Source organism: Felis catus, chromosome D4 (assembly GCF_018350175.1).
Source record: "Felis catus isolate Fca126 chromosome D4, F.catus_Fca126_mat1.0, whole genome shotgun sequence".
In the NCBI taxonomy this organism is placed as follows: domain Eukaryota; kingdom Metazoa; phylum Chordata; class Mammalia; order Carnivora; family Felidae; genus Felis; species Felis catus.
In genome coordinates this window covers 30914481-30935141 of record NC_058380.1, presented here as the reverse complement: position 1 = coordinate 30935141, position 20661 = coordinate 30914481, and the positions used below count along the sequence as shown (strand labels likewise).

The 20661-nt window shown below is 38.2% G+C and overlaps 1 long non-coding RNA gene across 1 annotated transcript; it reads right to left on the bottom strand.

Annotated features, from left to right (window-relative positions):
• Positions 1 to 1473: 1473 nt before the first annotated feature.
• Positions 1474 to 20468, bottom strand: LOC111557458. The gene is made up of 3 exons (XR_002737506.2): positions 17129 to 20468; positions 16116 to 17034; positions 1474 to 1974 (listed from the first exon to the last, which is right to left on the bottom strand). It is a non-coding gene; the product is annotated as an uncharacterized LOC111557458 (long non-coding RNA).
• Positions 20469 to 20661: the final 193 nt, after the last annotated feature.

The following is a 20661-nucleotide window of genomic DNA, read 5'->3' as shown; positions in this document are numbered from 1 at the left end:
GGTGCTGTGAACTGTAGGGAAAAGTCATAGCTGCTGACATCTGGGTTGTTAGATTAGGTGCTCTTGGTAAGTGACTATTCTATGGTAATACCGAGTGGAACCAAGCTGCTGAGTAAGACTTCACTACCCTGATTGCCAGCATTGCTACCTGGATCCATCATCATACTGATAGAGCAAAATATTCACCATTTTAACTGCATACAAAGTAAAGGTCTCTATATGTCCAGTGCTTCCTTTTATGTCATTTGACCTAATACAATTTTTTCTTTTGTATTAATATCCAGTGCTCCACATACGATATGATAATTCACCCCTTTCCTAATGATTTTAAATCTGTTCATATTCTAAATTGCCATTTGTAAAGATATTGCACAGAGCTGCTCATGACCCATTCCCTGCATTCTGTTATACTAGCAACATATCCACCTTTTGGGATCAGGGCTAGCGTATACCTCATATGAGCCAAAATATTCCTTTTCTAGCCTGATACTGAATTTTTTCACTGAAGAGTATTTGAATCAAGAAAAGGAAAATATGTCCTAGGACTACAGAAATGGAACATCAGACGCCGGTTAAATTATTACTCTAGAGCTGCCAATGGCCTTGCAAAGATGCATCTGCAAAAAGAGAAGATAATATCTAGTTAGTGCTATATTCCCTAAAAATAATCAAGAGATTATTGTTCACTCTGCTTTTATAATAGTTGGTAATATAAAGAGTCCTTCTTTCTTAGTTTCTTAAGTTTCAATTTCTTAAGATATTTAGAATCATCTCCTTTATACCGTTTTTTATATATAATCTTTTAGAATTGTGATTGGATTTGCTATTAAGTTCAAGATCATCTACCCATTAGGATGAAATAAGTCCACCCAGGTAGTCTGAGTCACTCATTGGGAGTACAGGTGACAAAGTCCCATGATTGGACACTTAGGCTTTACCTGCTGTCCCCTTGCTGGGGTAGGCCCACAGGACAACTCCCTGTATAATACATTATTAACTGGAGACCATGGTCTGTGCTATAGCCATGAATGCTTCTTTCTCCCTACTTGGCTAATGACCTTTCCAGGTCATGGGCTTTTATTCCAACATGGATGCCACATCTAGAGACCCTGGAAGAGTCAATTTTCTGTCTGCCTGCCTATTAAGGACCTTTATGCTAATTTTAAAAAGCCTCCATTGAGGGCAGGAATTTTTATGTTGTGTTCATAATATGTATCTCAAGCAACTGAAACAGACCCTCTACATATTGCTCACTCAGAAATACTTCCTGAAGGTGAAATTATCAAAGTGAAATCTGAATATATTTTCTTTTGATGCTGCAAATGATCTTCTGTGATTATTCATAATTTATTATAAATAGTTAAGGAAAACTATTGCTATAAGCTCCACTCAAAGACTCTTCTGTTCTGGATATTTAATGAAGTTGATAAAAGAAACGTTATTAATGTTCAGAAGTGTACAGTTCTTCAAATATTTGTCACCCCAAATAAGATTTATTTTCAGTAAACTAGAATTCCCAATTCAAAATTATGCCTACATATCAGTTTTTATTAGCATTGTAGAGTGCAGGCATTTTTTTTTACCTCTTTTGTTTGTTTTTAGCTTTGCTTCTACTAATTCAAGCAATTTTGCAAAACAATAGTGATAGTAAATCAGATTTTCAAGATCCAACCAGAAGAAAAAGGAACTGGTTGTTGGGGTCATCCCTTTACTCCATTGTGCCAGTAGTTCCACTCGTTTTTAATTTCCAAGTAATTCTCTTGGCAGCTCCAAAAAGAAGTATTTTCTCAGGTTCAAGGATCTACTGAGAGAGGTGTCTGATGCCAAAAGAAGGGGCATAACACTTGTTCTGAGCTGCCTCCATATTTGTCTTTCCTTGCCAGGTGTGTAATACTTTTTCTTCCTCACGTTAAAGGTTCCTTGGAACTCCAGAAGAAATAATACATCATGCCTTTTTATGAGGGCAGCTTCACACTATAATGAGGGAGAAATAAATTTATTTTCTTCTTAGAGACAGCACAATCTCCAAGTACCATTAGCTTGCCTGGCCAACTGGCTATTTTAATGATCTTTCAGTATTCTAAAAAACTGACTTCCAGAGGCCCCTGACTGGTTCACTTCATAGAACATGGGACTCTTCATCTCGGTCATGAGTGCAAGCCCTGCATTGGGCATGGAGCCTACTTAACAAACAAACAAACAAAAAACCACTGCCAAATCCCAGAACAGTATAATTAGCTTAACTACCAGATGATTGACTCTTATACATAATTAAAATAAGCTAAGAAACTAATTTGCCTTGCCTGACCTGTGCCAATTCCACTTCTCAATATATGCTGCAAACTTAATGTTCAAACAAAACTTGTGCACAAATGTCATAACGGCACCATTCACAATAGCCAGAATATGGAAATAATCTAAATTTCCATCAACAGATGACTGGATAAATAAAATATGGCATATTCGTAAACTACAATATAATTCAGCCATAAAAAGGAATGAAGTATTGATATATACTATAATAGAGATAAACCTTGTAACATGCTCAACTGAAAAAGCAAAACACTAAATAAAGATAACACTTCACAGCAAAGAATATTTCCAGGGTAAAATGTGCATTACAGTAGACTCTATCCACTAAGAATACAACAACCCTGTGTGCAAGAAACAGCAGAACATCCACATATATGAAGCAAAAACTGAGAGAACTGAAAGGAGAAATAGACAAATCTAGTATAGTTGACAAATTCAACATCCCTCTCTTAGCAGTTGATAGCACTACTAAATAGGAAATCAGCAAGGATATAAAAAACATAAGACCTTGGCAAACACCCGATGCTGTGCTTCTACAGATCCATCCCTCCGACGGGTCTGCCTCCCTCCCAGCGCCACAGGGCCCCTCCCGAAGCAGACCACCAAAGGCAAAAGGAGCTGAGCCTGACCCTCCCGCCCCTGTGCACCTTGCGGATCCACCCTGGGTAATATGCCAGATCCCAACAAAGCAGTACCACAAGACAGGCAGTGTGCAAGTAGCCCAGAGGTCACACCACTCCACAGTGAGTCCTGCCCCTGGGAGAAGGGAAGATAAGGTACACACCAGTCTGACTGTGGCCCCAGCGGTGGGATGGGGGCAGACATCAGGTCTGGCTGCGGCCCTGCCCACCAATGCAAGTTACTCCAGACAGCGCAGAGGAAGAGCCCTTCAGTTCCCTGCCACTCCAGGGACTATCCAAAATGATAAAACGGAGGAATTCTCCTCAAAAGAAACTCCAGGAAGTAGCGACAGCTAATAAACTGATCAAAAACGATTTAAGCAATGTAGCAGAAAATGAATTTAAAATAATAGTCATAAAATTAATCGCTGGGCTTGAAAAAAGTATAGAGGACAGCAGAGAATCTATTATTACAGAGATCAAGGGACTAAGAAACAGTCAGGAGGAATTAAAAAATGCTATAAATGAGCCGCAAAATAAAATGGAGGCAACCACAGCTCAGAATAAAGAGGCAGGGGAGAGAATAGGTGAATTAGAAGATCAAATTATGGAAAAAGAAGAAGCTGAGGGGCGCCTGGGTGGCGCAGTCGGTTAAGCATCCGACTTCAGCCAGGTCACGATCTCGCGGTCCGTGAGTTCGAGCCCCGCGTCGGGCTCTGGGCTGATGGCTCAGAGCCTGGAGCCTATTTCCGATTCTTTGTCTCCCTTTCTCTCTCTCTGCCCCTCCCCCGTTCATGCTCTGTCTCTCTCTGTCCCAAAAATGAATAAACGTTGAAAAAAAAAAAAAAGCTGAGAAAAAGAGATTAAAAAGTCCAGGAGTATGAGGAGAGATTCAGAGAATTAAGTGACATAATTAAGCAAAATAATGTACGTATAATTGGGATTCCAGAGGAGGAAGAGAGAGGGAAAGGTGCTGAAGGGGTACTTGAAGAAATTATAGCTGAGAACTTCCCTGAACTGGGGAAGGAAAAAGGCATTGAAATCCAAGAGGCACAGAGAACTCCCTTCAGACGTAACTTGAATTGATCTTCTGCACAACATATCATAGTGAAACTGGCAAAATACAAGGATAAAGAGAGAATTCTGAAAGCAGCTAGGGATAAACGTGCTCTAACATATAAAGGGAGACCGATAAGACTCCTGACAGATCTGTCTACTGAAACTTGGCAGGCCAGAAAGGAATGGTAGGAAATCTTCAATGTGATGAACAGAAAAAATATGCAGCCGAGAATCCTCTATCCAGCAAGTCTGTCATTTAGAATAGAAGGACAAACCAAAACTGAAGGAATTTGTCACCACCAAACCAGCCCTACAAGAGATCCTAAGGGGGACCCTGTGAGACAAAGTACCAGAGACATTGCTACGAGCATGAAACCTACAGACATCACAATGACTCTAAACCCATATCTTTCAATACTAACACTGAATGTAAAAGGACTAAATGCGCCAACCAAAAGACATACGGTATCAGAATGGATAAAAAAACAAGACACATCTATTTGCTGACTACAAGAGACTCATTTTAGACCTGAAGACACCTTCAGATTGAAAGTGAGGGGATGGAGAATGATCTATCATGCTACTGGAAGTCAAAAGGAACCAGGAGTAGCCATTCTTACATCAGACAAACTAGACTTTATATTAAAGGTTGTAACAAGAGATGAAGAAGGGCTTTATATAATCATTACAGGGTCTATCCATAAGGAAGAGCTAACAATTATAAATGTCTATGTGCCGAATACGGGAGCCCCCAAATATATAAAACAATTAATCACAAACACAAGCAACCTTATTGATAAGAATGTGGTAATTGCAGGGGACTTTAATACTCCACCTACAACATTGGATAGATCACCTAGATACAGGCTCAATAAAAAAACAAGGGCCCTGAATGATACACTGGATCAGATGGACTTGACAGATATATTTAGAACTCTGCATCCCAAAGCAACAGAATATACTTTCTTCTAGAGTGCACATGGAACATTCTCCAACACAGATCACATACTGGGTCACAAAACAGCCCTTCATAAGTATACAAGAATTGAGATCATACCATGCACAATTTCAGACCACAATGCTATGAAGCTTGAAATCAACCACAAGAAAAGTCTGGAAAACCTCCAAAAGCATGGAGGTTAAAGAACACCATACTAAAGAATGAATGGGTCAACCAGGCAATTAGAGAAGAAATTAAAAAATATATGGAAACAAATGAAAATGAAAATACAACAATCCAAACGCTTTGGGATGCAGCGAAGGCAGTCCTGAGAGGAAAATACATTGCAATCCAGGCCTATCTCAAGAAACAAGAAAAATCCCAAATACAAAATCTAACACCACACTTAAAGGAAATAGAAGCAGAGCAGCAAAAACACCCCAAACCCAGCAGAAGAAGAGAAATAATAAAGATCAGAGCAGAAATAAACAATATAGAATCTAAAAAACCTGTAGAGCAGATCAATGAAACCAAGAGTTGGTTTTTTGAAAAAATAAACAAAATTGACAAACCTCTAGCCAGGCTTCTCAAAAAGAAAAGGGGGATGACCCAAATAGATAAAATCATGAATGAATATGGAATTATTACAACCAACACTTCAGAAATACAAGCAATTATCAGGGAATACTATGAAAAATTATATGCCAACAAACTGGACAACGTGGAAGAAATGGACAAATTCCTAAACACCCACACACTTCCAAAACTCTAACAGGAGGAAATAGAAAGCTTGAGCAAACCCACAACCAGCGAAGAAATTTTATCAGTTATCAAAAATCTCCCAACAAATAAGAGTCCAGGACCACATGGCTTCCCAGGGGAGTTCTACCAGACATTTAAAGCAGAGATAATACCTATCCTTCTCAAGCTATTCCAAAAAATAGAAAGGGAAGGAAAATTTCCAGACTCATTCTATGAAGCCAGCATTACTTTGATTCCTAAACCAGAGACCCAGTAAAAAAAGAGAACTACAGGCCAATATCCCTGATGAATATGGATGGAAAAATTCTCAATAAGATACTAGCAAATCGAATTCAAAAGCATATAAAAAGAATTATTCACCATGATCAAGTGGGATTCACTCCTGGGATGCAGGGCTGGTTCAACACTCACAAATCAATCAGTGTGATACATCACATTAATAAAAGAAAAGAAACACATGATCCTGTCAATCGATGCAGACAAAGCATCTGACAAAATTCAGCATCCTTTCTTAATAAAAACCCTCGAGAAAGTCGGGATAGAAGGAACATAAACATCATAAAAATCATTTATGAAAAGCCCACAGCTAATATCATCCTCAATGGGGAAACACTGAGAGCTTTTTCCCTGAGATCAGGAACACGACAGGGATGTCTACTCTCACTGCTGTTGTTTAACATAGTGTTGGAGGTTCTAGCATCAGCAATCAGACAACAAAAGAAAAATCAAAGGCATCAAAAGTGGCAAAGATGAAGTCAAGCTTTCACTTTTTGCAGATGACATGATATTATACATGGAAAATCCGATAGACTCCACCAAAAGTCTACTAGAACTGATACATGAATTCAGCAAAGTCGCAGGATACAAAATCAATGTACAGAAAGCAGTTGCATTCTTATACACTAACAATGAAGCAACAGGAAGACAAATAAAGAAACTGATCCCATTCACAATTGCACCAAGAAGCATAAAATACCTAGGAATAAACCTGACCAAAGATGTAAAAGATCTGTATGCTGAAAACTATAGAAAGCTTATGAAGGAAACTGAAGAAGATATAAAGAAATGGAAAGACATTCCCTGCTCATGGATTGGAAGAATAAATATTGTCAAAATGTCAATACTACCCAAAGCTATCTACGCATTCAATGCAATCCCAATCAAAATTGCACCAGCATTCTTCTCAAAGCTAGAACAAGCAATCCTAAAATTTGTATAGAACCACAAAAGACCCTGGATAGCCAAAGTCATATTGAAGAAGAAGACCAAAGCAGGAGGCATCACAATCCCAGGCTTTAGCCTCTACTACAAAGCTGTCATCATCAAGACAGCATGGTATTGGCACAAAAACAGACACATAGACCAATGGAATAGAATAGAAACCCCAGAACTAGACCCACAAAAGTATGGCCAACTCATCTTTGACAAAACAGGAAAGAATATCCAATGGAAAAAAGACAGTCTCTTTAACAAATGGTGCTGGGAGAAATTGACAGCAACATGCAGAAGGATGAAACTAGACCACTTTCTTACACCATTCACAAAAATAAACTCAAAATGGATAAAGGACCTCAATGTGAGACAGGAAACCATCAAAACCCTAGAGGAGACAGCAGGGAAAAACCTCTCCGACCTCAGCCGCAGCAATTTCTTACTTGACATATCCCCAAAGACAAGGGAATTAAAAGCAAAAATGAACTATTGGGACATCATGAAGATAAAAAGCTTCTGCACTTCCAAGGAAACAATCAACAAAACTAACAAGCAACCAATGGAATGGGAAAAGATATTTGTAAACGACATATCAGACAAAGGGCTAGTATACAAAATCTATAAAGAGCTCACCAAACTCCACACCTGAAAAACAAATAATCCAGTGAAGAAATGGGCAGAAAACATGAATAGACACTTCTCTAAAGAAGACATCCAGATGGCCAACAGGCACATGAAAAGATGCTCAATGTCGCTCCTTATCAGGGAAATACAAATCAAAACCACACTCAGATATCACCTCACACCAGTCAGAGTGGCTAAAACAAACAAAACAGGAGACTATAGATGCTGGAGAGGATGTGGAGAAACGGGAAACCTCTTGTACTATTGGTGGGAATGCAAACTGGTCCAGCCGCTCTGGAAAACAGTGTGGAGGTTCCTCAAAAAATTAAAAATAGACCTACCCTATGACCCAGCAGTAGCACTGCTAGGAATTTACCCAAGGGATACAGGAGTACTGATGCATAGGGGCACTTGTACCCCAATGTTTATAGCAGCACTCTCAACAATAGCTAAATTATGGAAAGAGCCTAAATGTCCATCAACTGATGAATGGATAAGGAAATTGTGGTTTATATACACAATGGAATACTTTGTGGCAATGAGAAAGAATGAAATATGGCCTTTTGTAGCAACATGGATGGAACTGGAGAGTGTGATGCTAAGTGAAATAAGTCATACAGAGAAGGACAGACTCCATATGTTTTCACTCTATGTGGATCCTGAGAAACTTATCAGAAGACCATGGGGGAGGGGAAGAAAAAAAATGGTTAGAGAGGGAGGGAGCCAAAACATAAGGGACTCCTAAAAAGTGAGAACAAACTGAGGGCTGATGGGGGGTGTGAGGGAGGGGTGGGTAGGTGATGGGTATTGAGGGCACCTGTTGGGATGAGCACTGGGTGTTGTATGGAAACCAATTTGACATAAATTTCATAATAAAAAAAATAAGACCTCAATCAACTGGATACAATTTGCATTTATAGAACATTCCACCCAGCAACAGAATACACATTTTAAGAACCAATTAAACATTGTATAGATCATATACTATGACATAAAATAAGTTGTAAAATTTTAAATTTTTTAATGTTTTTTATTTATTTTTGAGACAGAGAAAGAGCATGAGCAGGGGAGGGGCAGAGAGAGAGGGAGACACAAAATCTGAAGCAGGCTCCAGGCTCTAAGCTGTCAGCACAGAGCCTGATGCAGGGCCTGAACTCATGAACCCGTGAGATCATGACCTGAGCTGAAGTCAGATGCTTAACCGACTGAGCCACCCAGACGCCCCTAAATTGTAAAATTTTAAAAACTGACATCATGCAAACTATATCCTCTGGGTGTAATCAAACTAGAGATGAGTAATGGATAAGAAAAATGTGGAAATTAAACCCTTCTAAATATTCCTTAGGACAAAGAGGAACTTACAAACGGAAATAAAAAGTTATTTAAGCTTAATGAAAGGAAAAAAAAAACACTTGTCAAGATTTTTACCTTGGAAGAAAACATAGGCAGTAATCTCTTTGACATTAGCCTTTGAAACATTTTTCTAGATATGTCTCCTCAGGCAAAGGAAAGACCAGCAAAAATAACTATTTACACTACACCAAAATGAAAAAGCTTTTGCACAGTGAAGGAAAACCTCAACAAGGCAAGAGGGCAACCTACTGAATGGGAGAGAATATTTGCTAATGATACATTCAATAATGGGTTAATATATACAATATGTAAAGAACTTATATAACTCAACATAAGCATCATCATCATCTGATTAAACAATGGGCAAAGGACCTGAATATACATTTTTTCAAAGAAGATATACAGAGAGCCAAGAAACATGAAAGATGTTCAACAACACCATCATGAGGGAAATACGAATCAAAACCATGAGATACCATCTTACACCTGTCAGAATGGAATAGCTAGAATCAAAATGACAATAACAAAGGTTGGCAAGAATGTGAATAAAAAGGAACTCTCATGCCTTGTTGCTGGGAACATATATTGGTGCAGCCATTGTAGAAAAGAGTATGGAGGTTCCTCAAAAATCTGAGCCTGAGTGGCTCAGTCAGTTGAGTGTCCAACTCTTGATTTCAGCTCAGGTAAGGATCTCTGCACTGAAAGCATAAGGCCTGCTTGGTATTCTGTCTCCCTCTCTCTCTATTCCCCCACTCCCTAAATAAATAAATAAATAAATAAATAAATAAATAAATAAAGTTAAAAACAAATTAAAGATAGAATTACTGTACAATCTAGTAATTCCACCACTAGGTATTTATTTTCCCAAAGAAACTAAAACTACTAATTCAAAAAGATACATACACCCCTATGTTTATTGTAGCTCTATTTATAATAGCCAAGGTAGAACAGAAGCAACATCCATAGATGAATGGACAAAGAACACGTCACACACACACATACACACACACACACACACACACACACACACACACACACGCGCGAATATTAGTCATAAAATAAAAGGTGAGATCTTGCCATTTACAACAATATGAATGGACCTAGAGGGTATTATGCTAAGTGTAATATGTCAGACAGAGAAAAACACATGTCATTTGATATCACTTACATGTGGAATCTGAAAAACAAAACAAATGAACAAACCAACAAAAACAGACACAGATCTTTAAACACAAAGAATGAACTGATGATTGCCAGAGGAGGAATGGGGGGAATGACAAAATGGGTGAAATGTGCCTTGGAGCTAAAACAGTGTTGAGTGGAAAATTTATACCACTGAATGTTTACATTAGAAAAGAAGAGGGTGGGGGATGGATGATATAGGTGAAGAGGATTAAGAATACATTTATCGTGATGAGCACTGAGTAATGTATGGAATTGTTGAATCATTATTGTACATATGAAACTAATATAACACTGTCGGTTAATTATACTTGAATTTAAAAAAAAGGTTTAAATCAATAGTGTAAACTTTTATCCCAGAAAATAAACAGAAAAACAGAATAAAAAATCCAAAGCCAAGTAGAAGCAAAGACATAAGAGCAAGATTAAATGATACTGAAAATAGAAAAATAATAGGAAAAAAAAACCATGAAAACTAAAGTTGATCCTTTGAAAAGATCAATAAAATTGAGGGATGCCTGGGTGACTCAGTCACTTGAGTGTCTGACCCTTGATTTTGGCTCAGGCCATGATCTCATGCTTCATGGGATCAACCCCCACATAGGGCTCTGCACTGACCGCCAGAGGCTACTTGGGATTCTCTCTCTCCCTGTCTCTGCTCTTCCCCTGCTCACACTCGCTTTCTTTCTCTCTCTCTCTCCCTCTCTCTGTCTCTCTCAAAATAAATAAACTTTAAAAAAGAAAAGATCAGAGATGCCTGGGTGGCTCAGTCAGTTGAGTGTCCAACTTCGGCTCAGGTCATGATTTCACGGCTCAGTTGGTGAGTTGGAGCCCCATGATGAGCTCTGTGCTGACAACTCAGAGCCTGGAGCCTGCTTCCGATTCTATGTCTCCCTCTCTCTGACCCTCTCCTGCTCACACTCTGTCTCTCTCTCTCAAAAAATAAACATTAAACAATTTTTCAAAAAAAGAAAAACTAAAATTGAAAAAAACTTTTCTATGACTGAAAAAAATACAAAATACCAAATTCAGGAATGAAAAAGATATCACTACACACAGATACTCAAGGATAGTCAGGATTAGTAAAGGATAGTCAGGAAACACCAGAAACAATTCTCTGCATGTTAATTTGACAACTTAGGTGAAACTGAAGTTAGGTCATTCCATCAAAGCCAAAAATTACCAAATGTCATTCGAGATAAAACAGATAACCTAAACTTTTCTATAACTATTAAATAAGTAGAATTCATAGTAAAAAGCATTTCAGAAAAGAAATGCTCAAGCCCAGTTGATTGCAGTGGAGAATTCTATATTCAATGAATTAACACCAATTCTACACAAACTCTTCCAAAAAATAGAATAGGAACACAACACATTTTATGAGTCCAGTATTACTTACATGAAAACACAACAAAGATACTAATTCAAAAAGTAAAGATTTATGGGGTGCCTGGGTAGCTCAGTTGGTTATACATCCATCTTCAGCTCAGGTCATGATCTCATGGTTCATGGGTTCAAGCCCTGCATTGGGCTCTGTGCTGACAGCTCAGAGCCTGGAGGCTGCTTTGGATTCTGTGTCTCCCTCTCTCTCTGCCCCTCCCCTGCTCATGCTTTGTCTCTCTCTCTCTTTCTCTCAAAAATAAACATTAAAAAAAAATTAAAGATTTATATCTCTCATAAATTTATATTCAAAAGCTCTCAAAAACATAGCAAATCAAATCTAGTAATATATATAAACAAATATACATCACATCAAAGTGAAGTTGATGACAGTAATGACAGGCTCATTCAAAATTTGAAAATAAATTAATGTAATCCACTATACTTAGCTTAAAAGAAAAACGACATGACATCACATCGCATCAATGCAAAAAAATCATTTGACAAAATTCAATGCCATTTTATAATTAAAAAGAAAAACCTCAGCAAGCTAGGAATAGAGAATGTCACCAACCTGATAAAGATATCTATTGAAAAAATATAATTAACATTATACTTAATCATGAAAGACTGAATGCTTCCTCATAAAATTAGGACAAAGGCCAAGATGTCCACTTTCATCACTCTTATTCAACATAGTACTGGAAGGCTAGCCAGCACAACAAGGTAAGAAAAAAATAAATAAACAGCATATAAATAAGAAAAGGAAAATATTAATGAATACATAATTACATATGACATAATTGTCTATAAATGTACAAAATCTCAAGGGACACACACACACACACACACACACACACATATGCACACACACACACACACTTCCTAGAATAAATCAATTGAAGTTGCGGGTTAGGAGATCAACACAAAAAATTATATAATATATGCGGTACACACAATTTCAATATGAAATGTGAAAATACAAAATTGTAGGAGGAAATATGGGAAATATTCTAACTAGAGTTATGCAAAAAGTTCTTAGTCATGACAACAAAATCATGATCAATAAGACAAAACTGAGAAGTTGAACATCAAAATAAAACATTTACTCTGTGAAAGGCAATGGCAAGAGAATGAAAATATAAGCCACAGACTGAGAGAAAACATTTGCAAACCATTTATACAATTTTCATTTTACATGAAAATACATGAATTTATAAAATTTTCATTTTACATGAAAATACATGCAAAAATCCTCAACAAAACATTAGCAAAGTGAATTCAACAATACATTAAAAAGATTATACACCATGATTAAGTAGGATTTACTCCAGGGAGGCAAGGATGGTTCAACATCCACAAATCAATGTGATAAACCACATTAACAAAATTAAGGATAAATATCATATGATAATCTCAACAGATGTAGATAACTCATGTGACAAAACACAACATCCATTTATGATAGAAACTCTCAACCAAGTGGGTATAGAGCAAATATACCACAAGATAAAAATGGCCATATATGTCAGTCTCACAGCTAACATAATACTCAATAGTGAAAAGCTGAAAATTTTCCCTCTAAAATAAGAACAAGAAAAGGATGCCATCTCTCACCACTTGTATTCAACTAACTGTTGAAGTCCTAGCCACAGCAATTAGACAAGACAGAGAAACAAAGCGTTCAAACTAGAAGTAAAAATGTCACTATTTGCAAATGACATACTATATGTAGAAAAATCTAAAAGTGCCAACAACAAAAACCCTTAAAACTATTTCAAAAAATTCAAGTGAGTTAATTTTAAAGATCTTATTGGCTTTACTCACTGATTCATGAATCAGACAGCATCCCACATACCAGACAAAAAGAGCTCTGAGGAACTGTACAAAATGAGACTTTTATAGGCAGAAAGGATCAGGACAAGTAAGTTATACTAACAAAAGCAGATTGGTTTTGATGACTTTCCTTTAGGGGACAGGGAGGGTCTATCACTTTCCTTTAGAGGATTGCAAGGGTCTCTCAGCCAAATTACCTCACTAGTGCTGACCTGGGAATTCTAAATTAACTGGTTTAAGATTCCTTTCCTGGGAGATGCTGAAACTGTAAGTAAGTTAGGTATTAAGTGTTGGTTTGGTGACATGGGGCTTAGCACAAATATCTCCATTTTGGGTCTGTTGTCTCTTCTTTAACAGAACTAATATTAAAATTCAGTAAAGTTACAGAACATAAAATCAATACATAAAACTAATAACAAAGCACCAGAAAAATTAAGAAAATAATTCCATATACAATTGCATCAAAAAGAATTTAAAAACCTAGGAATCAATTTAATGAAGAAGGTGAAAGTCATGTACATTGAAAACTATAAGACATTAATGAAAGAAATTAAAGACACAAATAAATAGAAAGATATTCTGTGCTCATGAATTGGAAGAATCAGTATTGTTAAAATGTCAATACCAAAACAATCTATAGATTTATTATAAACCCTATAAAAACTCCAATGCCACATTTTACAAAATTAGAATGATCCTAAATTTGTATGAAAACAAAAGAGGTCCCAAAAGCCAAAGCAATTTTGAGAAAGAGGAACAAAGCTGGAGGTATCACACTTCCAGATTTCAAACTATATTACAAAGCTAAGGTAATTAAAGCAGTATAGTGTTGGCATAAAAACTGATGTATAGATCTATGGGAAAGAATAGAGAACACAGAAATAAACCCATGTATATGTGGTCAATTAATTTACAACAACAGAGACAAGAATATACAATGAGAGTGTACAGCAGAGTCTTTCATCTAAATGGTGTTAGAAAAACTGGACAGTCACATACAAAAGAATGAAATTGAACCACTATCTTAGGCCATACACAAAAATTAATTCAAAATGGATTAAAGACTTGAAACCATATAACCCTTAAGACAAACAAACAAAACAACAACAAAAACTCCATAAACAATAAGCTCCCTGGGAATGATTTTTTAAATCTGACACCAAAAGCAAAAGCAACAAAAGTAAAAATAAATAAATGGAACTACATTAAACTAAAAAAGCTTTGCACAGCAAAGAAAATCATCAACAAAATGAAAAGACACCTGCTGAATGGGAGAAAATATTTGCAAATCATATATCTAGTATGGGACTAATATCTAAAATATGTAAAGATCACACACAATTCATTAAAAAAAAAAACAAATAATCCAATTTAAAAATGGGTAGAAGATCTGAATAGACATTTTTTCCAAGGTAGACTTACAGAGGGCCAATAGATACATGAAAAGATGTTCAACACCATTAATCATCAGAGAAATGCAAATCAAAACCACGAGATACTTCTTCACACCTGTTAGAATGGCATTATCAAAAAGATAAAAAATAACAAGTGGTGGCAAGGAAGTGGTAAAAGGGAACCTTTGATGCACTGCTGGCAGGAATGTAAATTGATGCAGCCATTTTGGAAGTTCCTCAAAAAAATTAAAAATAGAACTACTGTATGATCCAGCAATTCCATTCTTGTGTATTTATCCAAAGAAAACAAAGCAATAACTCAAAAAGGTATATGAACCCTATGTTCACTGCAGCATTATTTAAAATAGCCAAAATACAGAAACAACCTTAGTGTCCATCCATGGATGAATAAAGAAACTATGAAAACAAACAAACAAAAAAAACTATGGTATGTATATAGATACACAGATGCAGACAGACACACAATGGAATTTTATTCATACATAAAACAAGCTTGCTATTTACAAAACTATGGATGGACCCAGAGGCATTATGCTAAGTGAAAAACCTCAGAGGAAAACAAGTATAGTCTCTTATATATGGAATCTGAAACAAAGTTTTTTTTAAACCCAAGCTTATAGATACAGAGGATAGATTGGTGGTTGCCTGAGGCTGGGGTTGGGGGATAGGAAAAATGAGTGAAGGGGGTCATAAGGTAAAAATAAATTATAAATTAATTGCATAGTGTTGTGTAGTGTCTAATAATACTGTACTGTATATTTGAAAGTTGCTGTGAGTAGACCTTGAAAGTTCACATCATGAAAATAATTGTAACTATGTGGTGATGTTAACTAGACTTAATGTGATTTCAAAATATATACATTTAATTATATCGTACACATGAAACTAATTACATGTTATATGTCAATTATATCTCAATAAAGTGATAAAAATTTTTAAATGGAAAAAAAAACCCACATAGTGTAATAACTTGAAATCTAAAGCATGTAGCCTGTTAGAATTGTGCCAATGTCATTTTCCTGGTTTTCATACTGTGCCATAATTATGTACAATGTTGCCATTTAAGGAATCTGGATGAAGTGTACAAGGTCCTTTCTGGACTAACTTTGCGTGTGAATCTACAATTATTTGAAAATAAAGGCTTTAAGTTAAAAAAAAAAAAAAAGCTAATGGGCCCTATTAATGGATTTCACAGTCAATTCAAAGAATTGCCCCAATAACCCATCAGTAAAAACCCTAAGGCTCTGCATGTGTATGTTTTTATTTGAAGAGGCATGAGGGGAGGGCGGAAATGTGAGGAATCAACCGGACAATTTTCTCACCGTTCCTCTCTTTAGTTTATATAACATATAGACACGTGTGGGTCAAAGTAACAAGATTTAGAATTTTTAGGTCAAGGAGCAGTATGAAATCTCCTACCTCTTTAGCTCATAACTGAACTCATTTTAACGGATTATACATGCTCAGTCTCCCGGCGGCTTTCACAGACTCGCAGCCCCTCCAGTTGGCACAGCCCTTAGTTCCGGCCTATCCTCGGGGGCCTTAGATTGAAGTGCTCCTCGCGCTGTGCTCGCGGTTCGTGCTGACGAGTGTCACGCCCGCGGCCGTCCCCAACTCGCGCCAACCGCTGTGCTGGGACGGAGACCCGGAGGGCCAAACGAAGGCCAGGGCGCCGCTGGCCCACGGAGACGCCTCCTGGGCTCCTGGCCTGAGCGGGGCTGCAGAGCCTGGGAGGAAGCGGCGCTCCTTCACTCCATAAATCGTACCCCTAAGGAGAAAAAGGTCACGTGTGGACAGTCGTGGCGCAGGGCCAGCCGCCGGGGTATTCACCGGGCATAGTTCTCAGAGGCCGGGCCGTGCTGTCCCCTTGACACCTTGGCCGCTGCGCACCGCGTTCGTGTGGGAGGCGGGGCCCACAGCAGAGTCTCTCCCTAGTATCCCTGAGTTTCTGACTGCGACCCTTCTTCACGGGCTGGGCCCAGCAGACTTCCGGAGTTGGACGTCGAACGCCAGTACCCCTGGCGCAGAGAACCAGGGGGCGCGGCTTGTTTGCGGTGCGGCCTGGTCTGACCAGACCAGCAGGCGGCTCCACACGCACCCAGTTAAACACAGGCCCGTGGCCACTGCGGCTGCACTTACAAGAGCTTCCCCGCACCCCGCAGCTCCTGCTGTCCGCGACCCCTACTTGATAAGCACCCCTACCCCACTCCCCCGGGCCTGAGCCCTTCGGTGGGGGTCATAGCCTGACCCAAAGGCAGAGAGAACTTGAGTCCCTCCTGTGCCAACGCGCTCACTGCACACGAGCCAGTGTCCTTCAGGGCCACCTCCTTCCTGGGGTCTGTAGAGAGTAACAAGACCGTCCATTGAGGGTGTGCAAGGGAGGCCTGCCCACATCTCCCGACTTTGGGAGCCACGGAGGAGAGGACTAGTACCTGAAGTCCTTCCCTTCGTCTTCAAAAACCACAGTGGCTGCCATCCTGACTCCTACTTGGCAGAGCTCTGGGGGTGGAGGGGTGTATCTTGGGAAAAGAGAAATTTCTTGAATGCAACGGATCTGAAAAATCCAACCACATTTTCTGAGCCAATGCCAAGATCCTGACTCCCTGTTTCCGATTCAGCTGGTGCCTAAACCTAAATCCCAAGAGCACTGTTTGCATTTCCTAGGATTATTCATTGCCCTTTTTTCCGTTTGAGCATTTAAAATTCCTGTAATTCATGGAGCACTTAAGACCCTCATAGAAGTAACTGAATGTTTACTTAACACTGGGGTCTAAGCCCCTTCTAATTTTGTGCAGCTTAACTCCTGGCAGGGGGCTGCCTGCACTATTTCAACATAAATCTAGAAGCAGGCAGTGGAAAGCTCCATGTTTTACCGTCATTGCATGTTCTGGGACAAGTCCTCTAGACCAGCCCTGAACCCCGGAACTACCCTGGAACTACTGCTATATTGGTGTAGTGGCAGACTGTCCTGTGCAGTGTAAGAGGTTTAGAAGCACCCTAGGCCTTCCTGCACTAGAGTCCAGGCACTTTGAGTTGTGACAACCAAACTCCTTACCACTGATCTTGGGAGGCAAATAGCTGTTTCTAGAACAAGGTCTTCAAGTAGTGAACTCTCAACTTTCAGCCTCTTTTGAATTATATGGCATAGAATTTTGAATCGAGCCCCCATCACTTCAAAAGGTCATTTTATGTTCTGGCCTCCACCATTTCTGCTGTCTGTGGTCACTTATGTGGTTGTCCACACCTGTTTACTACCTTTTTTGGAATCTCTTATGATTTTATCTTTATCAGGGTACTGGTATAGTTTGCTTATTAGACTTATTTGGGTTTGCTGAAATTCTCTTTAATGTGTAAGGTATTTTTCACCAAATTTTGCACATATTCAACCACTATTCCTTCAAATAATTTGCCTGTCACATGAAATATTTTGTAACTCTCCTTTTCACTCAGTTACATGTTGGATCAGTTGATATTTTCCAAAGATAACTAAGGCCTTGTTTAAATGTTTTAAAACAATTTTCTTTCAAATTTTCAATTCATAACTGCTGATATACATCTATAATCTGCACTATATTATTAAACTCACCCCTGGCTTAACATTACACATACTTTTTCAGTTCTAGAATTTCCTTTTATTTTTATACTTGCCTTCTCTGCCGAGGCGCCCACCTGCTCCCTCATTTTTCTCCTTTGAACCTTCAAACATATTAGACAAGCAGCTTCAAAATCCATGTCTTGTAATTACAACATCTGGGTCAATTCAGATCATTTTTAGTAGCACTTATTTCTCTTCTTTTTGGGTCACATCATGCATGTCAGGAAATTACTGACTTAGGCTAAACACTTTACATAAAATGTCATGGAGACTGTAGATGTGGTAACTTCCTAGGGCTGCTTTAACAAATTACCACAAACTTTGTGGCCTAAAACAGAAATTTAAAAATCAAGGTATCAGCAGGGCCACATTCAAGATTATAGGATCCTTCCTTTCTTCTTCTAGCTTCTGGTGGATGCCAGTACTCCTCCACTTGTAGACACATCATTGCCTCTCTCTTCCTGTCTTCTGTGTCCTGGCATGTCCTGGTCTGTTTCTCAAGGATTTAGGATTCAACCTAATCCAATATAATCTCATCTCAAACCTTACCTTAATTACACCCACAGACTCTATTTCCACTAAGGTTCTGAATGGACATCAAATTTGGGGAGACACTATTCAACTCACTCCACTGCATTATGCTGACTTCCAATATATAACATTTGAGTTTTGTTCAGGCCAGCAATTTGACTACCAGTGAACCCAACTGGATCTGTCAGACCTGTTACTTCTGTATCATTATGTCTAGTGTGGTCTAGAACACATTAGTTCTATTATGGTCTACAACACTCAATTCTGACTTCAGTTCCTTTCACTAGGGTAGTATCTGAGCATTTTTCTTTTCTTCAAGGAGTCAAATAGTACATATTTTAGATGTTGTGAAGAGCCAAAGTGAAGGCTATTACACAGATCCTTAGTGAGAAAAAATTTAGCCAAAATTGATAGTCATGAAATTCTAAGTTTAAAAATAAGTACAACTTTATGCAATACAGGTCTATGAATGAGAATTAAATTCTAAGATTAGAGTTCAAAGTTACTGTTCTATTAAAATCGCAAATGTTCACTTAATGCCGATCTGTAATGAGATTTTATATATTTCATCTTTAAAACAGTCTGTCCACACAGATACATACAAACAAATACTGAGTACTGCTTTTGACTGAGCATATTTATTACTAGGAAAAGTATTACAGAACTGTTTGAGATTTCTCTAGATATTTGCCTCTCAAGAGGTTATTATATTGCAGAATAATCACTTCCAATATTAGATAGCAGTTCCTCAAATATACAGAACTGAATAATTTTTTTTAAAATGTTTATTAATTTTTGAGAGAGAGAGACAGAGCATAAGCAGGAGAGGGGCAGAGAGAGAGGGAGACACAGAATCCAAAGCAGGCTCCAGGCTCTCAGCTGTCAGCACAGAGTCTGATGCAGGGCTTGAGCCCACGGACAGTGACACCATGACCAGAGCGAAAGTTGGACACTTAACCCACTGAGCCACCCAGGAGCCCCAAGAACTGAATACATTTTTAAGTAAGGAAATTTTCTTCATACTTGCATTAAAGTAAAAAAAATGCTATTAGAATAGTTTGATTCTGGAAAATGTGGGAATGGAGATCTTATTTGTTGACTACACAGTATATAGTATTTGGATATTATTTATGACTCGTTGAAATGACTACCACAGTACTTCACACAGAAGTATTGTTTTACCTTCTAACTTAAATCCAGAGAAATCAAGTCTGTGGCAAAAGCTAATTTGCAAAAATATGCAGTCTATTAACAGTGCTAAGGGCCATTTTTCTTGTTCAGAAAAATTTTAATCATGGATATGAGCTCAAAAGAAATTCACAGTATTTACTGCTACTAAATCATGGGCAATCTGTGGTGATAGTTCAAGTCAAAATATTCAGCTTCTAGTTCTGAAAAAAATTCATGGATCTCATTAAGTCCATGAGAATAAGTAAAGTTTTACTGTTCACACAATTCATTAACTTGACATATTAAAATACTTTTGGCAATGTACCTTTTGATGAATAGAAATGAATAAGGTTTCTGGGGCACCCGGGTGACTCAGTTAAGCATCTGACTGGATTTCAGCTCAGGTCATGATCTCATGGTACATGGGATAGAGCACCACATCAGGCTCTGCACTGGTAATACAGAACCTGCTTGGGATTCTCTCTCCCTCTGCCCTTCCCCCTCTCTCTCAAAAATAAATAAACTTAAAAAAAAAAAAGAGGTGAGGCACCTGAGTGGCTCAGTCTGACTTCAGTTCAGGTTATGATCTCATGGTTTGTTGAGTTCAAGCCCCATGATGGGCTCTGTGCTGACATCTCGGAGACTGGAGCCTGCTTCAGATTCTGTCTC